Genomic DNA, 18244 nt, shown 5'->3' on the forward strand with positions numbered 1-18244 from the left:
GTCAATAGGTCAGTTTCCACAATAGAGTATCAGAGATCGAATAAAGGAAACAATCGAGGACTCGGAATCATGAGTTCCGATTGCAATTTTTGAATTAATGTTGGATTATACTCGCTGTTAGTATCAGATCCTTCGCTTTCCTCCTGACTAAATCATGGCAGTAAATAATACAATTTCCTTTGTTCGATTTGTACATTCAAAAGATCAAGGGCTTGTTTGGATCGTACTCAGCATGTCGACTCAACGATTCTAACTTATAGCGAGTCTGAGAAGATTCTTTCGGACAGACTGAAACACACAGCCACTGATTGTCCACTTCAAATTATATATATTTTTTAAAGGATTTTTTTTTAAATCTCAAATAAATTAAGAAAAGGACAAGAAGAATCGGAAATGGAGGGGAGCGGCGATGGGGCCTGACTTGTCTAAAGGATGAAGAAGAAATAGATTTTCTTTTGCTCAGGTGGAAAAACCGTTCATTGTTCGAGTTTTTCTTGCGGTTGCTTGACGTCGAAAAATGTATTCTTGCATGAAAATCTTGATGAAGATGTTATGGATTGAACCAATTGAACGTATGAGACTTGTCACACATTGATGGTCCGGGCAATTGACGTGGAGTTTATAGACCAAATGGATTCTCCCACCTAATAGACTAGTTTTTTGGATTAGACTCTCTCTTTCAGTCTATAACAATTGGTATCAGAGCCAAACCTCGCAGTGGTGGCTCGGGAGTGCCGGCCGTGACCAACGTAGCCGTTACCAATGTGGCCATGATCAACGAGGACGTTGGTCCTTATGGGCGACATTGATTGTATGGGCCATTGATGTGAAGTTTATAGACTAAATGAGCTCTTCCACCTAATAGCTAGTCTTTTGAGTCGGTCTCTCCTGTTTAGTCTATAATAATTTGATTGTCTGGGCAAGTGATGTGGGCTTTATAGACTAAATGGACTATTCCACCTAATAGACTAGTCTTTTAGATTGGACTCTCCCGTTTAGTCTATGACAATTGGTATCGGAGCCAAACTTCGGAGTGGTGGTCTATGGATGATGGCCCGGGAGTGCCAGCCATGACCAACATAGCCATGACCAATGTGATCGTGACCAACAAGGACGTTGGTCCTTATGGGGGTCGATTGTTGTGGACTGAACCAATTGAAGACATGAGACTTGTCACACATTGATTGTATAGGCAATTGATGTGGGTTTATAGACTAAATGACTCTCCCATCTAATAGACTAGTCTTCTGGGTCGGGCTCTCCCGTTTAGTCTATAACAGATGTGAAGCTTTTATTCGGATTTAATTAAGTATCATAGTCCTGATCAAGTTTGCCAATTAGGAAAATCACTATATGAACTACAACATGCATCTCAACTGGTTCACCAAGTTTTCCTAGGCACGTCTGTCTTCGTGCAATGATCAGCCGACTACTGTTTATTCAACTTCATTGCAAAAACTTTCTAGCTATATCTGGTTTGCATCAACGATCTTATCTTGATCGGTAATAATCCATAGCAATGTCGGGCATTAAAGATGTCGCAGTGCTTGTTAATGAAGAATGTGATTTTTTCACTAGGCATGGATGGATTCAGACCCATATTTAATCCAAAAGTTCATATTGTTGAGTGATGAAACTTAAACATGATACTGCGATACACAATAATATCGATACTTCATTACTAACTGAAGCAAAGCCTAGACCAAGGATTACTGCTTATGCGACCTACAGTCACCTAGCATCGGTGCCTCCTACCACTTCTAAGATTATTTCATCATAATTGGAGGATGCATTCTGTCATGGAAGCAGAATATTCGTCTACTAGGCAACGAGCACTATTGAATTTCCTTTTTCTTTTTCTTTTTTTTTGGGTAGGAATAGAGAATAATATAATACTTAAACCATGGTCTCCGGTTATACCCTGTTACAAAATGTATTCGTAGCATCAGTTACAGGGCCGGCGTTAGGAAACCCAATAGCTTCAGTAACAAGTCTAGGGATAGCAAACCCGATCACATCGGCATAGAAAATGTCCCGAGCAACTATAGGCAGGGAGTCAAAATAGATAACATCCTCATAGTTAGGTAAGCCGTCTCGCGCTAGTCTCACAAGCGAGTCAGCTGCAATATTGGCTTCACGGAACATGTGGACCACCTTGGAGACGGCGAACCTTTGGAGGAGGATCCTGCAATCCGAAATAATGGGCATTAGTAATAACTTTTCATATGAGAGGATAAGCACTATTGAATTTCTACTGTTACGGAATTTGCTTTCATATATGAGCATTCATGATATATCGGTCTCATGAGACTTTACCAATCCAGTGTTTCACAGGCACCCGACCGATCACTACGAATTTCTTCTCTACCAAGACACCTAACAGACATCTTATTCACGATAGCCTAGATTAAGAAAAAATTCACCTCGCAGCTTCTCGACGAGTTGGGCATATATCTATGCACCAACTTGATGGAAGCATTGCTATTTGTGTAATATTTATTTGGCATATCGCAGTTTGCATGCATTTTCTTGAGAGTTGTTTTCCAAGTTTATTAATTTTACTTCTAGCTAGTTATCATGTCTACATTATATAATGTATCTCGCAGCCTTTGATGCGTTTCGAGAAAAATATTGGGCAATTATTATCTACAGTGAACGAGTAATGCTCAATCATAATACTTGTGGAAATCTACTAGATCCATAATAATTCGCGTGCCAATTAGAATTAAAAGTACTTTAATTGGCTGTAAGTGTAACGCTGACCCTATATTTGTTAAAACAGTGAAATATTTTTCTTCAATTTCCGTTTAATTTGAAACGAATCTGGCTAATTTGATTGTCGCGCCATGATTAGATTCTACGTCTATCAGGATGTTTGAATTCTTGCTCACTCCAGCCTAATTGAGCTCGATTTCCAGTCGCACAAGAAGTTGCAAATGGAGCCACATCAAGTTCGAGCTGCTGGTTTATATCTCAAGTTGAGCTCAAACTCGAGGTCCGCTATTTAAGCTTGACCAATCTCGAGCTCACTAATACAATAATTGAGCTGAGCTGAGCTTGAGCTTGCCTGGACATACATCCCCTAAAAGAGATACTTTTCTTTATTTTTTTTCGGTGTGAATTCTTGTATCTGGAAACCCAATTAGGTCCCAACTAATCCAGTCAAGTCAAGTTATCATATTAAGAAATAAAACTCTTTCAGTGTGGACAATGATATATACATATAACAATACTATTTTTTTTCTTTCTAATTTTGGGTGTATAAGACAAACATATATGTGATATTTTACTGGGAAAAGAAAATAAGATACACATAACACGATGTCGTTTATATTTTTTTGTTTGATTTTCTAATAAAAAATTTTACTCTATCCAATTCAATTATGTTCTTCTTGAAAATTTAAGCATTACTGTTTTGTCTTTTCTCTATTTAATAATAAATTTTCACTTATATTTTTAAAATTATTTTTATAATTAATTTTTTGATACATCATCTACTTTCACATCTATATATACATACATATATATTTTCATAAATGTATATATTTTTATCAATACTTGCAATCATTACATAAAATCAAATTAATTTCGATCAAGATTCAACTCGAAAACTAATGGCAAACTTATTTATCCTGACAAGCAGCGTGCTAGAAACTGATAAGTGATGCTAAGCCACTTATTTTATTGATTAATTAATTGTTTTTTCCGCTTAGCATGAAGGCCCCACCATACACTGACAATACGTAGATTTTCAACAACAGAGATGTCATCGCGATCGATCCAATCATGTTCGATATTTAGTGAAACTAGTTGTGTTTATTTATTAGGTATTTGAGATTTTTCTTTCATTTTATTAGGTTTTAAACCTCTTTTGTAATAAAAAAAAAAGTGATGTCATGTTCACATTCAATCGTCTCCCAGCAGTTCAGATTGGTTCCGGCTCTTGTGCTGTGATCCTTGTGCTCGAGTGCCGCAGAAGATCTGCTTCTATTTTGCTCTGTATGGATATCCTTCCGGGAACTTCATATGAAATAACAGAAAGTTGCATGGATTCGACTTGAGGATCCTCCCAAGGCGGTGGTCATAGGGTCCATTTGGTTTGGCGGGAGTAGAGTTTAAGACTGGGGAGATTGACTTTTAAATTTAGTTGTATTGTGCTTATCCGGTTTGAATTTTCACATATATTGTGCTTTTAAATTTAGAATTCGAAAAGTCAGTCAATGAAAGCGTTCGAAAAACTCATGTGAAAGGCTCTCGTAGACCAAACAAAGAGCAAATGGTCATTGTAGTCTACTTTAGTTATATATTAGTCGCGGAGCCCATATGTTGAACGGGATACTTCCACCAATCCAAAACGAAAGTATGAATAAAAATTAAAAAGAAAAATTATATCAGTATGGTATGGATGTTGCATATGTTAGAAACCGTCTGGATGTTTGCAAACTCAAACTTATAATTAGGAATTGAGAAGTTCAAATGTTATTACCAAAAATACGATATTCAAATCACCCATAACTTGGCGATATTGTTCAGAAGATGTTGATACTATGAAATTCTCAAGAGCAAAGACAGACCCTTTATCTAGTTGGTTCCTAAATGTATCCACTTGATTTTTTTTGCACAAGTACATAAATTGAGTTATTCTGTCAAAACTATAATTTAAAACTACAATTTTATTTTTCTGCATTTATTATAGATATAACAATAAATAAGAAATATTTTATCCCAGAAAAAACATTTTCATATTAATCAAGTAATTACTATGTGTTCACAGTGTCACATAATTTGATCACTCTAATTTTTACTTTCCACGAATCTTTTTCAAGTGCTAGATCTTTCAATAAATTATAAGACATCTTGAAAAAGAAAAACTACAAATCAATACATAAAAAAAATTGTTGAAAAGCGAGAGAGATATTAAAAAAAATCAAAGATATAATTTAGAACATGCGCTATGAAAAAAGTAATGAAGAAAATTAACGAAATCACATTCATAAGGCTTGAAGTAACATGACTAATCTGAAGAGAAATATGACATCGAGAAAAAGCAAAATCTTTTAGAAAAAGATAAAACGTGAAATTCATTTTTATAAGAATGAAAGGAAAGATTCAAAGAATAACACGATACCTAAAATTTTATACACTCACGAACTCATTGATGGTGCAGAAAATATTTAAAAAAAAAGTTGAAATTGATAAGCCTCAGTTTTCATATTCTTGAGATCAAGAATCAAAAATGAAACAAAATAATAAAATAAAATTGAACAACACAACTTCATGCCTAGGGTTAGATGAACTTTTTGAGAACTAGTGTCTAGTGGTAGCAATACTTTTTTTAAGAGTTGAATTATTTGCAGTTTAGCGTGATCCACATCCTATTTATAACGTATTATGCGAAATCCATAAAAAATAATAATCTGATTTGTCTTTAAAAGGAAAATATGTTTCATATCTCCAATATCGTCCACTTCTATTAAAAAAAATGATCTTAGCAATTCAATCTTTGTACGTGTATATATGTGAAGACGCTGCCGCCGTTTGCATGAATAGCAAACGGCGGCAGCGTCTTCACATATATACACGTATATGTACATTAGTGCATGACCATTGATGGGTTCAATATGTGTTCTACTGTGGTTTAAAAATACACATGTATTCTACAGTCAACGAGGAACTTATGTGGATGAACTGGGGGCAATGAACTTATTGAACAGTTTGTTCGATTCATCATAGTAAACTTGCGCCAATTTTAAAATACTAGTGTATTAGCACTTGCGTTGCATGTGCGTGTGTTTTCTAGAAGTTTATAATTATGTTATCTAATGTGATTATAATCTTATATTAGGTGCAAGAAGTTAGTTATTATAAACTTTCAATTAGTATATTGAACATAATTACATTCACTGAACTTAGAATAAGAATAAAATAAAACATCAAAATATTTCAAAGAGAGAGACCACTCCTCAACAGCGATGCCAATTCATCATAGCTTACTATGTCAGTGCAGATTTTTTTTCTAGAGTGATATATAGGGTGAAAGCAAGACCTAAATTTCATAGTTGCACCCAACGTGTGACTCTTCCTCAGCTTAAATTTGTAACTTGGTATTGGATGCATTTTCAATTGCAATAAGATGTAAATTATTGGCATATCTATAGTCTCATAAATAGTTGGAGTTAAAAACTGCACCTTTGATTGCAAAGAGGTGTCGTTTAGTTGAATATAATGTAACATTGACAAAAAGTCAATGATATGCGTGACATGTCTTGTAATAGGAATCTGATTTCATCTCCTGTTTTTCCTTTTAAAAGTAATCTACAAAGAAATTATATATGTCTAGCATTTACAGCAAGTCCAGTTAATAAGTATCTACATTTCTTATTATCACTGCATTCCTTGGGCAAGATATGGAAAACATCACCTCAATAACCAGCCTTTCCCCTTTGACATATCTATATAGTATATAGTAATGGATAAGTACTGCAATTACAAGGGAAAACTGAGAAAGACGACATTACATGTAAAGCAGAAACATATTTGCTCATAAAATGTATCAAAATTCAATATAGTTAGCATTCAAACTACTTAATAAAGAGCAGCTAAAAAAATTATAAATTTCAACCTAGGAAGAAGCCGTGGGCATCGAGAAGTTCAAGAAGAAAAGATGATAATTCCAAAACTGCATAATTGTGAAGGAAAAAAATAGTCAACATCAGGTTATAAAATTATGTCTTGCAGATAAATGTAATAAAAATTTATCAATGGCCAAATAGCGAACATGATCGTTCTCTGGCCAAATTGTTGAAACATTTTGTTCAGGCATTAGGCATGCATACTAATTCAGATCATAAACATGACTATCTAGTTTTTTTAAAATTCAAGATATAGATATAACAAAAAGGGTGCAGGGCGAGCGCCGCCACCAAGCCGAAGGAAGCAGGAGTGCTATTAGGTGTCTATATAGGCAATTCAGAGCATGGAGAAGAGAAAATTGTAAAAGTAGAAAAGCACAGGGGAATGGGACATCACCTTTTGCTTGAACTACACGGTGTCTAGTCTAACCACTGAAAAAATGTATATAGCAAAAAATTCATTGTTTAAAAAGTTGAAATCAAGAAACAAGATGGTTGTAGTCCACAAGTATCACAAGAAAGCCAGATCATTAAGAGCTCGAGATGTATTTCCACTCACAAAGGCATTATATCAAGGATGTCATAAAAGTTACAACAATCGCATGCATGTAATATATATATAAATCTTATTGAATATTGAAAGCAACTTTTAAATATACAACCAATCATTTCTCCACAAGAAAAGTAGAATTTCTTACCAGTACATAAAAATCTAATTGCAGCAAGATAAAAGCCTCAAAGCAGCATGAGGGTGTTTCTCTTCAACCTAATTTATTGATGGTAACTAAGGCATTCCCAGACAATCTCGGATAAAATAAATGAGATAGTCACATCGACCTCTATGTAAATTCGGTCAGTGCCATCAGATCCCAGCATAACTCCTATATTTGGAACAAAACAACAAGAAATTGAAGGCGAAAGCAAGGGCGAATCCTCATGAGAGGCTGCTACTGAAGACTTACCGAAAAAGACACCCTCGCTTGTGATCAAACAAGAGCCTAATGGAATTTAATAATATAATAGAATTCCACATAAGTGTGCCTGGTCTAAGAAAAAGCAACAATAGTCGGAACTCATTAGAATTTATCATTAAATACTAAATGTGATGGCAATTGCCTTCAGTTGGGAAAGGGTATAGCCATATTTAGGAGAGACACAACTCACAAGGGTCACATGGCATAAACTTCAAGTACACTGCTTTTAAGCAAATGACAAAGAAAAACTCAGTGATACATAGCGGAGCATAGAAGGCCATTTGAAACGTTGTACAATAGATGGTGGAGAAGCCCTTTAACTATTCGTTCTAATAGTCACAAGGCTATTCTGCAACAACTTATATTGTTGTTGCTTGATCCCTATAACAGCATGGACCGGTGTAAGCACCTCATTCCGGCCCAGGTTATGACCATTGTTCAGTGAGCACATCGAATTAGAGAAATGACAAAGTAACTGGGGATCTCCCGTAAAAAGAGGGACTATCAAGAATAAATAAATAAATTATCGAGTACTAAGTACTTAATTTTGACTATCAGTGCTTATTTTCAAAACTATACGAGTTAATTGGCAATGATTTCTTTCTTCAGGGACGCGCTTGTAAAACGAATTTCGAAATGTGACGCTCACTCTCCGAAGACCTTGTTTTAAACCCAATTGCTCGTATTTTTCATATAAAAATACATGATATATTTTCACTAATTAAAACCGTTTGATTCATATATTTTTCATATACAGACCTTTTTTTCTTTAATTGTTTGTTTTAAATTTTTTTTGTAAACTTTCTGAGGGGAAAAAAATATGAGAAAAATTCCAACCCGGAACTAAACTATGGGCATGTGAAAATTTGTTCCCTTCTGTTGGTATATCTACTCACCAACTTGAGGGAAGCATTGCTATTTGTTTAATATTTATTTGGAGTATCACAGTTTGCATGCATTTCCTTGAGAATTGTTTTCCAAGTTTACATATTTATTTGGAGTATCACATTTTGCATGCCTTTGATGCGTTTTGAAAAGAAAAAATATTGGGTGATTATTATTTACGGGAATGAGTAATATTCAATCCACTTGAAAGTACTTTGATATGTTGTAACATCGACCCTATATTTGTTAGAAGAATGAAATTTTCACAGGGAAAATTGTAAACTTGGTACAAAATCTCTTTGGTATGTAACAGTTTCATACAAAAACTAAAAATTGTGATGATTTGATACAAAACGTTTAGATTATGTTCAACGTTGAACAATCCGTCAAATCTCAACTAACTCAGTCAGTTTTTGCTAATGTGGTTCCACAGTGACAACTGACATAAATACTAAAGGAGCGTGCCATTAATAAACAAACAAAAATTTCGGAAAATACAATAAAATTTCAGAAAAAATAATAATTTTTTTTTGAAAAAATACAATAAATTTTCAAAAAAAATCGAAAAAATACAAAGATTAAAATAAAAATTTGTAAAAGCACCACTAAATCGAAATTCAATAAATTTCAGGAAGATATCAAAAGAATTTTGAAACATACTAAATTAAAATTTTTTATAGAAAAATTTTAGAAAAACACCACTATATTTGAAAAATACAATAAAATTTTCAAAAAACAACAAAAAAAAGTGCAAAAAATACAATAAGTTTTCAGTAAAATAAAATAAAATAAAAATTAAAGTAAACTTTTATAGAAAATTATTTTTAAAAACCACTAAATTTTAAAAGTTCAATAAAATTTCATAAAAATAGCAAAAAATACTAAAATTTTTTAAAAATTCAGCAAATTTTAAAATGAATTTTTTAAGCAAACATTTTTTAAAACTTACCCTAAAATTATTTTAATTTTTTTCAAAATTTTTTGTTATTTTTCTGAAAATTTTTATTGAACTGGCTCTTTTAAGAATTTTCTGAAAAAAATTTATGTTAATTTCAGTATTCTTTGAAATTTCTTTTATTATCTGAAATTTTATTGTATTTTCCCAAAAATTTGGGTTTTTATTAATATATTGATGATGTGACGTGACATGTCAACATTGCTGGACACATCAACTACCAACATAGACCACGTCAATTGAAATAGACGGAGTAAGTCAAGAATTGACGAATCGATAATGGAATATAATCTAAACATTTTGTATGAAATCTTTACAATTTTTAGTTTTCATATAGAAGTGCTACATTTTAAAGAGGTTTTGTATCAATGGTGCAATTTTTCCTCTATCAGAATGTTTGAATTCTTGCTCACTGAAGCCTAATTGAGCTCGATTTCCACTTGCACAAGAAGTTGCAAATGGAGCTATGTCAAGTTCGAGCTGCTGGTCTATATCTCGAGAGTTAAGCTCAAACTTGAGCTCTGCTATTTAAGCTTGATTAACCTCGAGCTCACAGATACAACTAATACATAATTGAGCTGAGCTTGAGCTTGCCTATACATCAGTCTGCTATTTAAGCTTGGGTGTACAAGACAAAGATGTATGTGACCTTTTAGGTAAAAGGAAAGAAAAATGATAAATGTGACTAAATGTCCTTGGCGTGTTTATCGTACGATACAAAGCATCAAAGAAAATGACCTTTTAGGCCTCCTCATTTTTATTTATTTTTTGTCGCTTGGTATAAAGGCCCCAGCATGCGCTGATGATCTGTAGATTTTCAATAACACAGATGTCAGGAGGACCGGCTCTGGTCGGATCCACCTCAGATCTGACCGGATATGGTCGGATCTGATAAAGACCTTCCCGGATCTGATCACCTCCCCCAGTTCGGCTTGGTTCTAGGTCTTGTGGTGTGCGCCTTGTGCTCGAGTACCACTCCAGTTTTGCTTTCGTATAGAGATTCGTTCAGTATTTTCAGATGAGATAGCTGAAAGTTTCATGGAATATTTGACTTGAGAAGCATTCATACTCTTGGTTTTAATCGGGCTCCGTATCGTTTGGTTGGGCTAGAGTTCAAGATTTAGAGATTGCCTTTGGATCTAGAATCATATCGTGCTTATATGATGTGATACTTTCGCATATATATTTCTTTCTAGTTAGCCTGGAGGATCTCTCCAATTTTTCCTTTTTTGTACATGTATCTAGTACAATGATATAGCCTTTTTTTAAAAAAATTTTCTCTAAACAATTTATCTTACCTAGCTATAGTCTACAATGTCATGAATTGCAAAGATACTTCTAGTAAATTTTTTATTTTCAAGCAATTTACTTTATTTTTTATATATGACTTGAATTATAAATAAATTATTGGAAATATTAAAAGATAAATAGATATTATCCATTTATTGGTTGCAAAATGTATTAACAAAATTCCACAATTTGTGCTGACTGATCAAAGTTGGACAAATGGCTCTGAGTATGTGGTTAAGAGAAAAGGATGGGAGAATAATAATTGGGCTTGTCATTCATAAGAAGATACTTTCTTATCTTTCATATTATCAACACTATTGCTGGAAAGTCCATTGCGATTCACAAAAAATAAAGAAACAGAAAATAGGCTTATTTTATCAACAGACCGCAGTAAATTATAGACGGCAATAAGGATTAGGTCCATGGTCTAGTCTCATGCATATTCACGTACGTTGCCGCGTAATAATAGGATAACTGTGAAATAGATTCAATGGTTATCGTCAACTTATTTATCTCGATGAAGAATTGTTATTTTTAACGACTCTTACTCCATTTTCCCAAAAACTGTAGTGCCAGAAAATAGTTAAAGTATTAAAACAATATGAAAACTACAATATTTTTCCAAAATTCATAATATATCACCATTGTAATTTATAAAATGAGTTACTTACAAAAAGAGTATAATAATGGTTACTAATGGTAATAACCCTCAATGGTGTCATCTATAGAAGTCGGAGCGATTAGTGAGCCACTCGGCTCTTTAAAAATCCGAATTTGAAGAATAGAAGTTAAGCAAAGCAGATGACAAAGGAGAACATAAAGGACATGTATAACAAAGATTTAATATCATGCTTTTTTATATTTAAGAATAACTAAGGCATTGCAATTAATTTTAAACTAACTGATACCCGCATGTTATGTTGTAATATTTTATCAATTTTTTTAACCAACGTAGATAATCAACACATATGACGTGAATTATTATAAGAGTAAATTCCAATGACAACTCCTAAAGTCATGAGAAAAGATGACAACACCCCATGCTCTTAAAATGTAGACATAAGACCCCTATTTTTGTTTAGGTGGCAATGAAACTATCACATTGAATACTATCATTTGATAATCTATTGAACCTTAGACAAGATTTGTATTAGGGATACATAGAGTTATATAAAAGTAGCTAAATGTCTTTTTTCTTACTAAATATAGTACGTTGTAGATCCTTTTCTTGATATAGCTCTTAATGGAAGTAAATAGCATGAATATTCCTAATTAATATTTCACTTCTTCCTATGTAAGGAGTCCTTGAATTAAGTATACTTAAATAGATTGATAACTTTATATACATTTTTTTAATTTTTATTTAAAAAAATTTATCAATATAGCGAAACTAATTTCAAGTTATCTCTTAAAAGAAACCACATTTAATCAGGACTTTTTTTTATTCTTTTTTCTTATTCCAAAAGTTATTAAAAATAGAATTATTATTTTTCCTACCATGCACAATTTTATATTTTTAATGTTTGGTTTATTAACTGATACCATCTTAATCTTCGCTCACCTCATTCTACATTTATTCTCATATCTATCTTTAAGAAGTGGCCTCAAAAGTCAAAAAAGAAGAAAAGTAATATTTTCGGCTGTAAGAATATTTTAGAACTTTTATTATTTATTGACCTTCTCGATCAACATATATATATGATCAAATAAAAACTTATAAAATTTGCATCCATATATAAGATAAAAATATAAAAACTGTGGCTCTTGTGCACTAGTTTTTATTATATATATTCTCTTACCGTCCACATGCAAGTATTGAGGCAACAAATGGGGCAACAATTCCGCTGCCAATTTCGTCTAAGGATATTGCTAAGTAGATACCCTCTCCTGTGCTGCCAATTCAAATGAGGCAACTCATGTGCTGATGCTGGGGCCAAGTTTGGTGGCGAACAGTGCAGCCCGTGCCTCAGTCGATCTGCAGACTCCTCCATCTTTTTTGTTTGATCTCTTATATAGAGATGTTACGGGATCTGCATTTCCCGGATGGATTGTAACGGACCCTGGTTAAGATTTTAACATATGCGACATCACTTTTTCTACCCAAAAAAAGAAAAGATAAGATAACCTCTCCAAATCACAGCACATGACTGGTGATGATCAGAAGAAGTTTCCTCCCTAAGGATTCTTTGTTATACATTATTATTATTATTTATTATCTTGCATTGTATAATATGTATATACATGTGCTAAACGAAGATGAAGAAAGAACATACACAAGCATGTGGTCTGCAAGCACGTGTGTTATCATCATAATTTTAATTCCTTTATCCATTCTTTATTATCTTGCCTTGTATAATTTGTTTCCATATGAATGACACGTACGCAAGCTTGAGCCAAATCAGGTGTTAAGTCAACTTCTTGTCACATTTATTATTGAAAGTTGATAGTATGGTGAAAATAAAAGGAATTTCATTAAAGAAATTAAAGCATAGTGTATTATATTGTAAAAAAAAGTAAAAAAAAATTGAATTATGTATTGTAATTTTCCCTTTATATTAACAAGATTTTGTGAATGTCTATATAGTTCAACTCTGACTTTATCATAAAATTCATTAAATGATACACACATATATTATACAAACTATAGTACCCAATAGTGTTTAAAATATATATATATATAGCACCCAATTCACGTAAACTAATTCATACAATCTTGACACGTGATTTTCATACTTATATTAAATTAAAATGATTAAATTTTGGATATATACAACCCTAAGTCAAATAGTATATACTTAATATAAATGGAAAAATATAGATTTGGCCTTCTAGGTTTGAGCACTTTTCAATACTTTTTCTATCATTTTTCTGTTTTTATCTTTTACCTTTAAAAATGTTTTTATTTTAATCCTTCCGTTGCAAAAATTGTTAAATGTGGCTGAGTTGGAGCCACATATGCCGCCACATGTACAACACATTCCACATCAATAGTAAAAAAAACAAAAAAAGGAAAACTCGATAGTCAAGTCGTTCGGCTTCTTGCCTTCTTCTTCCGATCAAAAAAAAAAAAAAAGTTTCTTGAGCTCTGCAATTTGAAGAGCCTAAATACTATCCCTGAAATCTCCACCAAGCAATGCCTTCCTTCCACGACGAAGCATCGGGCGGGGCCGAAGGAGGGGGGTCGGTGGTGGAATCAGGGACGAAGTGGAGGGCGGTGAGCAGGACATGATATTCCAGAAAATGGTCCCATCGAGACGGATTGGAAAGGTCATCGGCAAGGAAGACTGACGGATATTGAAGATTCGAGAAGACGCCAAGGCCACTATCAAAAAAAAAAATGACGTACTAGGCCACTATCAAAATTGTTGCAGCCATTGTTCAGTTCTCTCCCTCTCTCTCTCCTCCTCTTCTCTCTCTCGCTTTATGTGTCTTCCCTCCCCCACCAATTACGACTCAATTCCTCTTCGATAAAATAGCATTTTATAGGAAGCTTATGATGAGATGGGGAGTGTGAATCAGAGTAAACTAAGCTGGGCTTAACTTCAAACTTTGTTATCAAGATCAAGGCACTGAAATTAGGGGATTTTCCGGCATTTAGTGTTGAATTGTTTAGATATTGGTGAGTTGTTCTCCAATTGAAGCTGCGAAGGATATCTATTGGATATATCCTCTGGCTTGGAATCGTCGATTGTGTTGGAGCCGAAGAGAAGAAAACACTAGGTGTGTTCGTTTTTGGGCTCTAGTGCTTCCAAAGCTCCATATGTGGCTGAGGTGAAGAATCCAATCAATTCTTCTTCGAATGTCAGCAAAAGAAAGTTCAATGTCGGAGCTGAAGAAGAAAAAGAGGACGTTGTTAGTGTTTGGGTTCTTGGTCCTGCCTTCCCCCAAGAAGTCAATTTATTTTCCATCATTGACTTTTCTTTTTCTTTCCCCTAATATTGACATGGAATGTGTTGCACGCGTGGCGACTGATGTGGCTTCAACTCAGCCACATTTAATGGTTTTTGTAACGGAAGGATTTAAATAGAACATTGTTCAAAGGTAATGGATGGAAATAGAAAAATAATTAAAAAAATGATGAAAATAGAAAAATGCTTAAATCTAGAGAACCAAATCTATACTTTTCCATAATATAAACAATGATATAACACATAATGCGATAGATTTGTTAATTTTACTTAATGACTAAATCAAATTACTATTGACATGCAGAAATTACATCCACCATCCATATTACTTTATGTTTACGCTATATATGATACGTTTACCATTAATATTTATCTAAATTAACTCTTCAAGCCTATAAATTTCCTTTCACATTCTAAAAGGAAAACCATAATATTATGAATGGCCAATACCTCTATTTTGGCATGATATTTAGATAATACTAGGCAAAATATCCACAGTTTCCGACAAAAACATTTATCTATTGATTGAACCTTAATTAATATGAACATAACCTATCATATAAAGTACGATATGAGATAACTAAAATAAATGGTACATTGGCTAAATATAAAGATAGTAGAAATTTTATGATATATGGAAATGGTTATAGTATTCTCAAGTATAACGATAGTACTCTCAATTTTTCAAATACAAAAAGACACGTATAATTTTTAAAGGAATGATGATATTAGTTAAGTTAAAAATTTTAATTGATTTAATAAAATGATCTTTCTTTGCTTAGATATTTATCATAAAATTCATTACACCGGCAAGGTCACCCACACCACATCAGAGAGAGCCATCTCTATTTTTCTTTTTTCTTTGCTTAGATATAACAAAAGTACTCTCAATTTTGCAAATATAGAAAGACATGTAAAATTTTAAAGGAATGATGATATTAGTTAAGTTAAAAATTTTAATTGATTTAATAAAATGATCTTTCTTTGCGTAGATATTTATCATAAAATTCATTACATTGACGAGGTGGTCTCCCAGACCACATCAGAGAGAGCCATTTATGTTTTTCTTCTTTCTTTGCTTAGATATAATGAAAGTACTCTCAATTTTTCAAATACAAAAAGACATGTAAAATTTTTAAAGGAATGATGATAGTAGTTAAGTTAAAAATTTTAATTGATTTAAGGGTAAATTACATTGGTGATCCAAAATTTTTTACAAATGTTTCAATATGGTAAAAAAAAATATGTTACTTGATGGTACAAAATGTTTCAAAGTTGTTTCAATATAGTACAAACCGTCATCTCGCCATTGACGCCGTCAAGCCGACGCTGATGGTGCAAAACCGGTTTTTGTGGGACGTTACATGATAGTGCAAAATATTTTGAAGTTGTAACTTAATAGTACAAAATGTTTTACGTAAGTTACATGATGGTGCAAAATTTATAGTCTTGTAAAAAACGGTTTGACGGCGTCAATGGCGAGATAACGGTTTGTACTATACTGAAATAACTTTGAAATATTTTATACCATCAAGTAGCAAAAAAACATTTTGTACCATATTGAAATATTTGTAAAACTTTTTAAACTACCAGTGCAATTTACCCTTGATTTAATAAAATGATCTTTCTTTGTGTAGATATTTATCATAAAATTCATTACACCGGCGAGGTGGTCTCCCAGTCCACATCGAGAGAGCCATCTCTGTTTTTCTTCTTTTAACAATTAAATTCTAGATTCCTTTTGGAAAAAAAAAATTATTGGTGAAATATCATGTTAGTAAACTAGTCCATATGGCACCTTGTAACCTGCCATGTCAGTAAGGGCAGGGTAGTAAGCATTCATTTTAAAAGTAGAGGGTGTCGTTGTCTTTTCTCGAATACTCATGGATGTCGTTGGAATTTATATAAATAGAAAATAAAGGCTTGTCCCGAATAGATATATTAACTATGAATTATGAGTGAAAGATGAAGAAGTGAAAATTATGTTGGTAAATAAATACATACTCTAATCTGATAAAAAATGCAAATAACATATATATATATATGTATGTATATAGTAAAGCAGCGTATAATATGTATAGAGAAATATCGTGCAGGAGTAAATGTGCAGAAAAAACTAAAACAAATAGATGATATGTATAAAATAAATATTCACTTCAACTATTTATAGGATATTTAGTGCAATGAATTTGAAATAAAAATAACGTATCTCAAAGAGTTCTTGTAAAAGTATTAAGAAGATTTCTAATTTTTCAAGAAGGCACTTAATTTTCATACAAATAATATAGACATATTTATAACTCGTTGAATCTAATAAAATTAAAATAGAGTAAAAATTCATTTAACTGAATGTTAAAGGACACTTAATTGTATATCAATTTATACAAATAGTATAAAGGTTTTATGATTTGGAATTTGCTTTTATATATTGTAATTGTTGTTGGGAACTGGTGTATACACAAAAAAATGATTATTTATTATTTTATTCAACACTGTAATAGAAGACCTTGTATGTTCCATAACTTAATAGTTTCATGCCACGTCGCATAATAATATTATGTCATTTTTCACATTGTGATTTGTGAAATCTTCATGAACTACTCAACCATAAGTTTCATGCATATTCTTTTTTTGATTATATATATGGACACCATGAGTCTAGTGTCACGGGCTTGCTATTTTATCTAGCGTTCCCTACCCGTGCGACCCTAGAATCGGTTTTCTAGGTAGCCTTTCCCTTCACAGAACTTCTAGAGAGAGAAACTAGAGAGAGAAGCTCTGGAGAATGATACTTGTATTGCTTTTTCAAGTGTGTGTACAAATGAGAAGGCGAGGTCCTTATATAGGCATTTGGTATTTAATGTACATCCAACTACTTCTACCATCTACCGGTATAAATGCAATTATCCTAACTACCGATATTAATTACAGAAGACTCGGGAGACTTCTAGAAGGTTCGGGGACCGAGGCTCTCTAGAAGACTCCATCGCACGCATCCCCTGGCAAACCTCAACAACTTCGGGCTCCCTCGATCATCTTCGATGTTAGGAAGGTCTATTCGTAACATTCTTCCCCACCTATTCTAGCGACGCCCTCGTCGCATTCTCTGCATAAAAAGCCTCAATCTGCTTTGTGAACTGCTACAAGTCTTCTGCGGGTTCCCAACTTGCCTCACTCTCGGGTAACCCCTTCCATTTGATGAGGTACTCACGCTTTGGCTTGCACCAACGTTTCCTCACAACTCGATCAACCAAGATTTACTCGACATCCTGGTCTTATGCCGCCTTAGCCCCAATTGGTGCACGCGAGGACTTGGCTCTGCTTGGATCTTCCTTGTCCTCCTGGAACGGCTTTAGCATACTCACATGGAATACCGAGTGGAGCTTTAGCTTCTTAGGGAGTTCCACCTTGTACGCCACGTTACCTACACGCTGGAGGACTTGGAATGGGCCCTTGTATCTCCGTGTAAGGCCCTTGTACACGTCCTTGTGTCGGAGAATGTTGTGTAGCTTCACCAACACAAGGTCGCCCACACTATACTCGACGTGGCGACGCTTCTTATCGGCCCAATTCTTCATTCGCTTCGTCGCCCTGTTGAGG

This window comes from Punica granatum, unplaced genomic scaffold (genome assembly GCF_007655135.1).
Source record: "Punica granatum isolate Tunisia-2019 unplaced genomic scaffold, ASM765513v2 Contig00460, whole genome shotgun sequence".
Lineage (NCBI taxonomy): Eukaryota > Viridiplantae > Streptophyta > Magnoliopsida > Myrtales > Lythraceae > Punica > Punica granatum.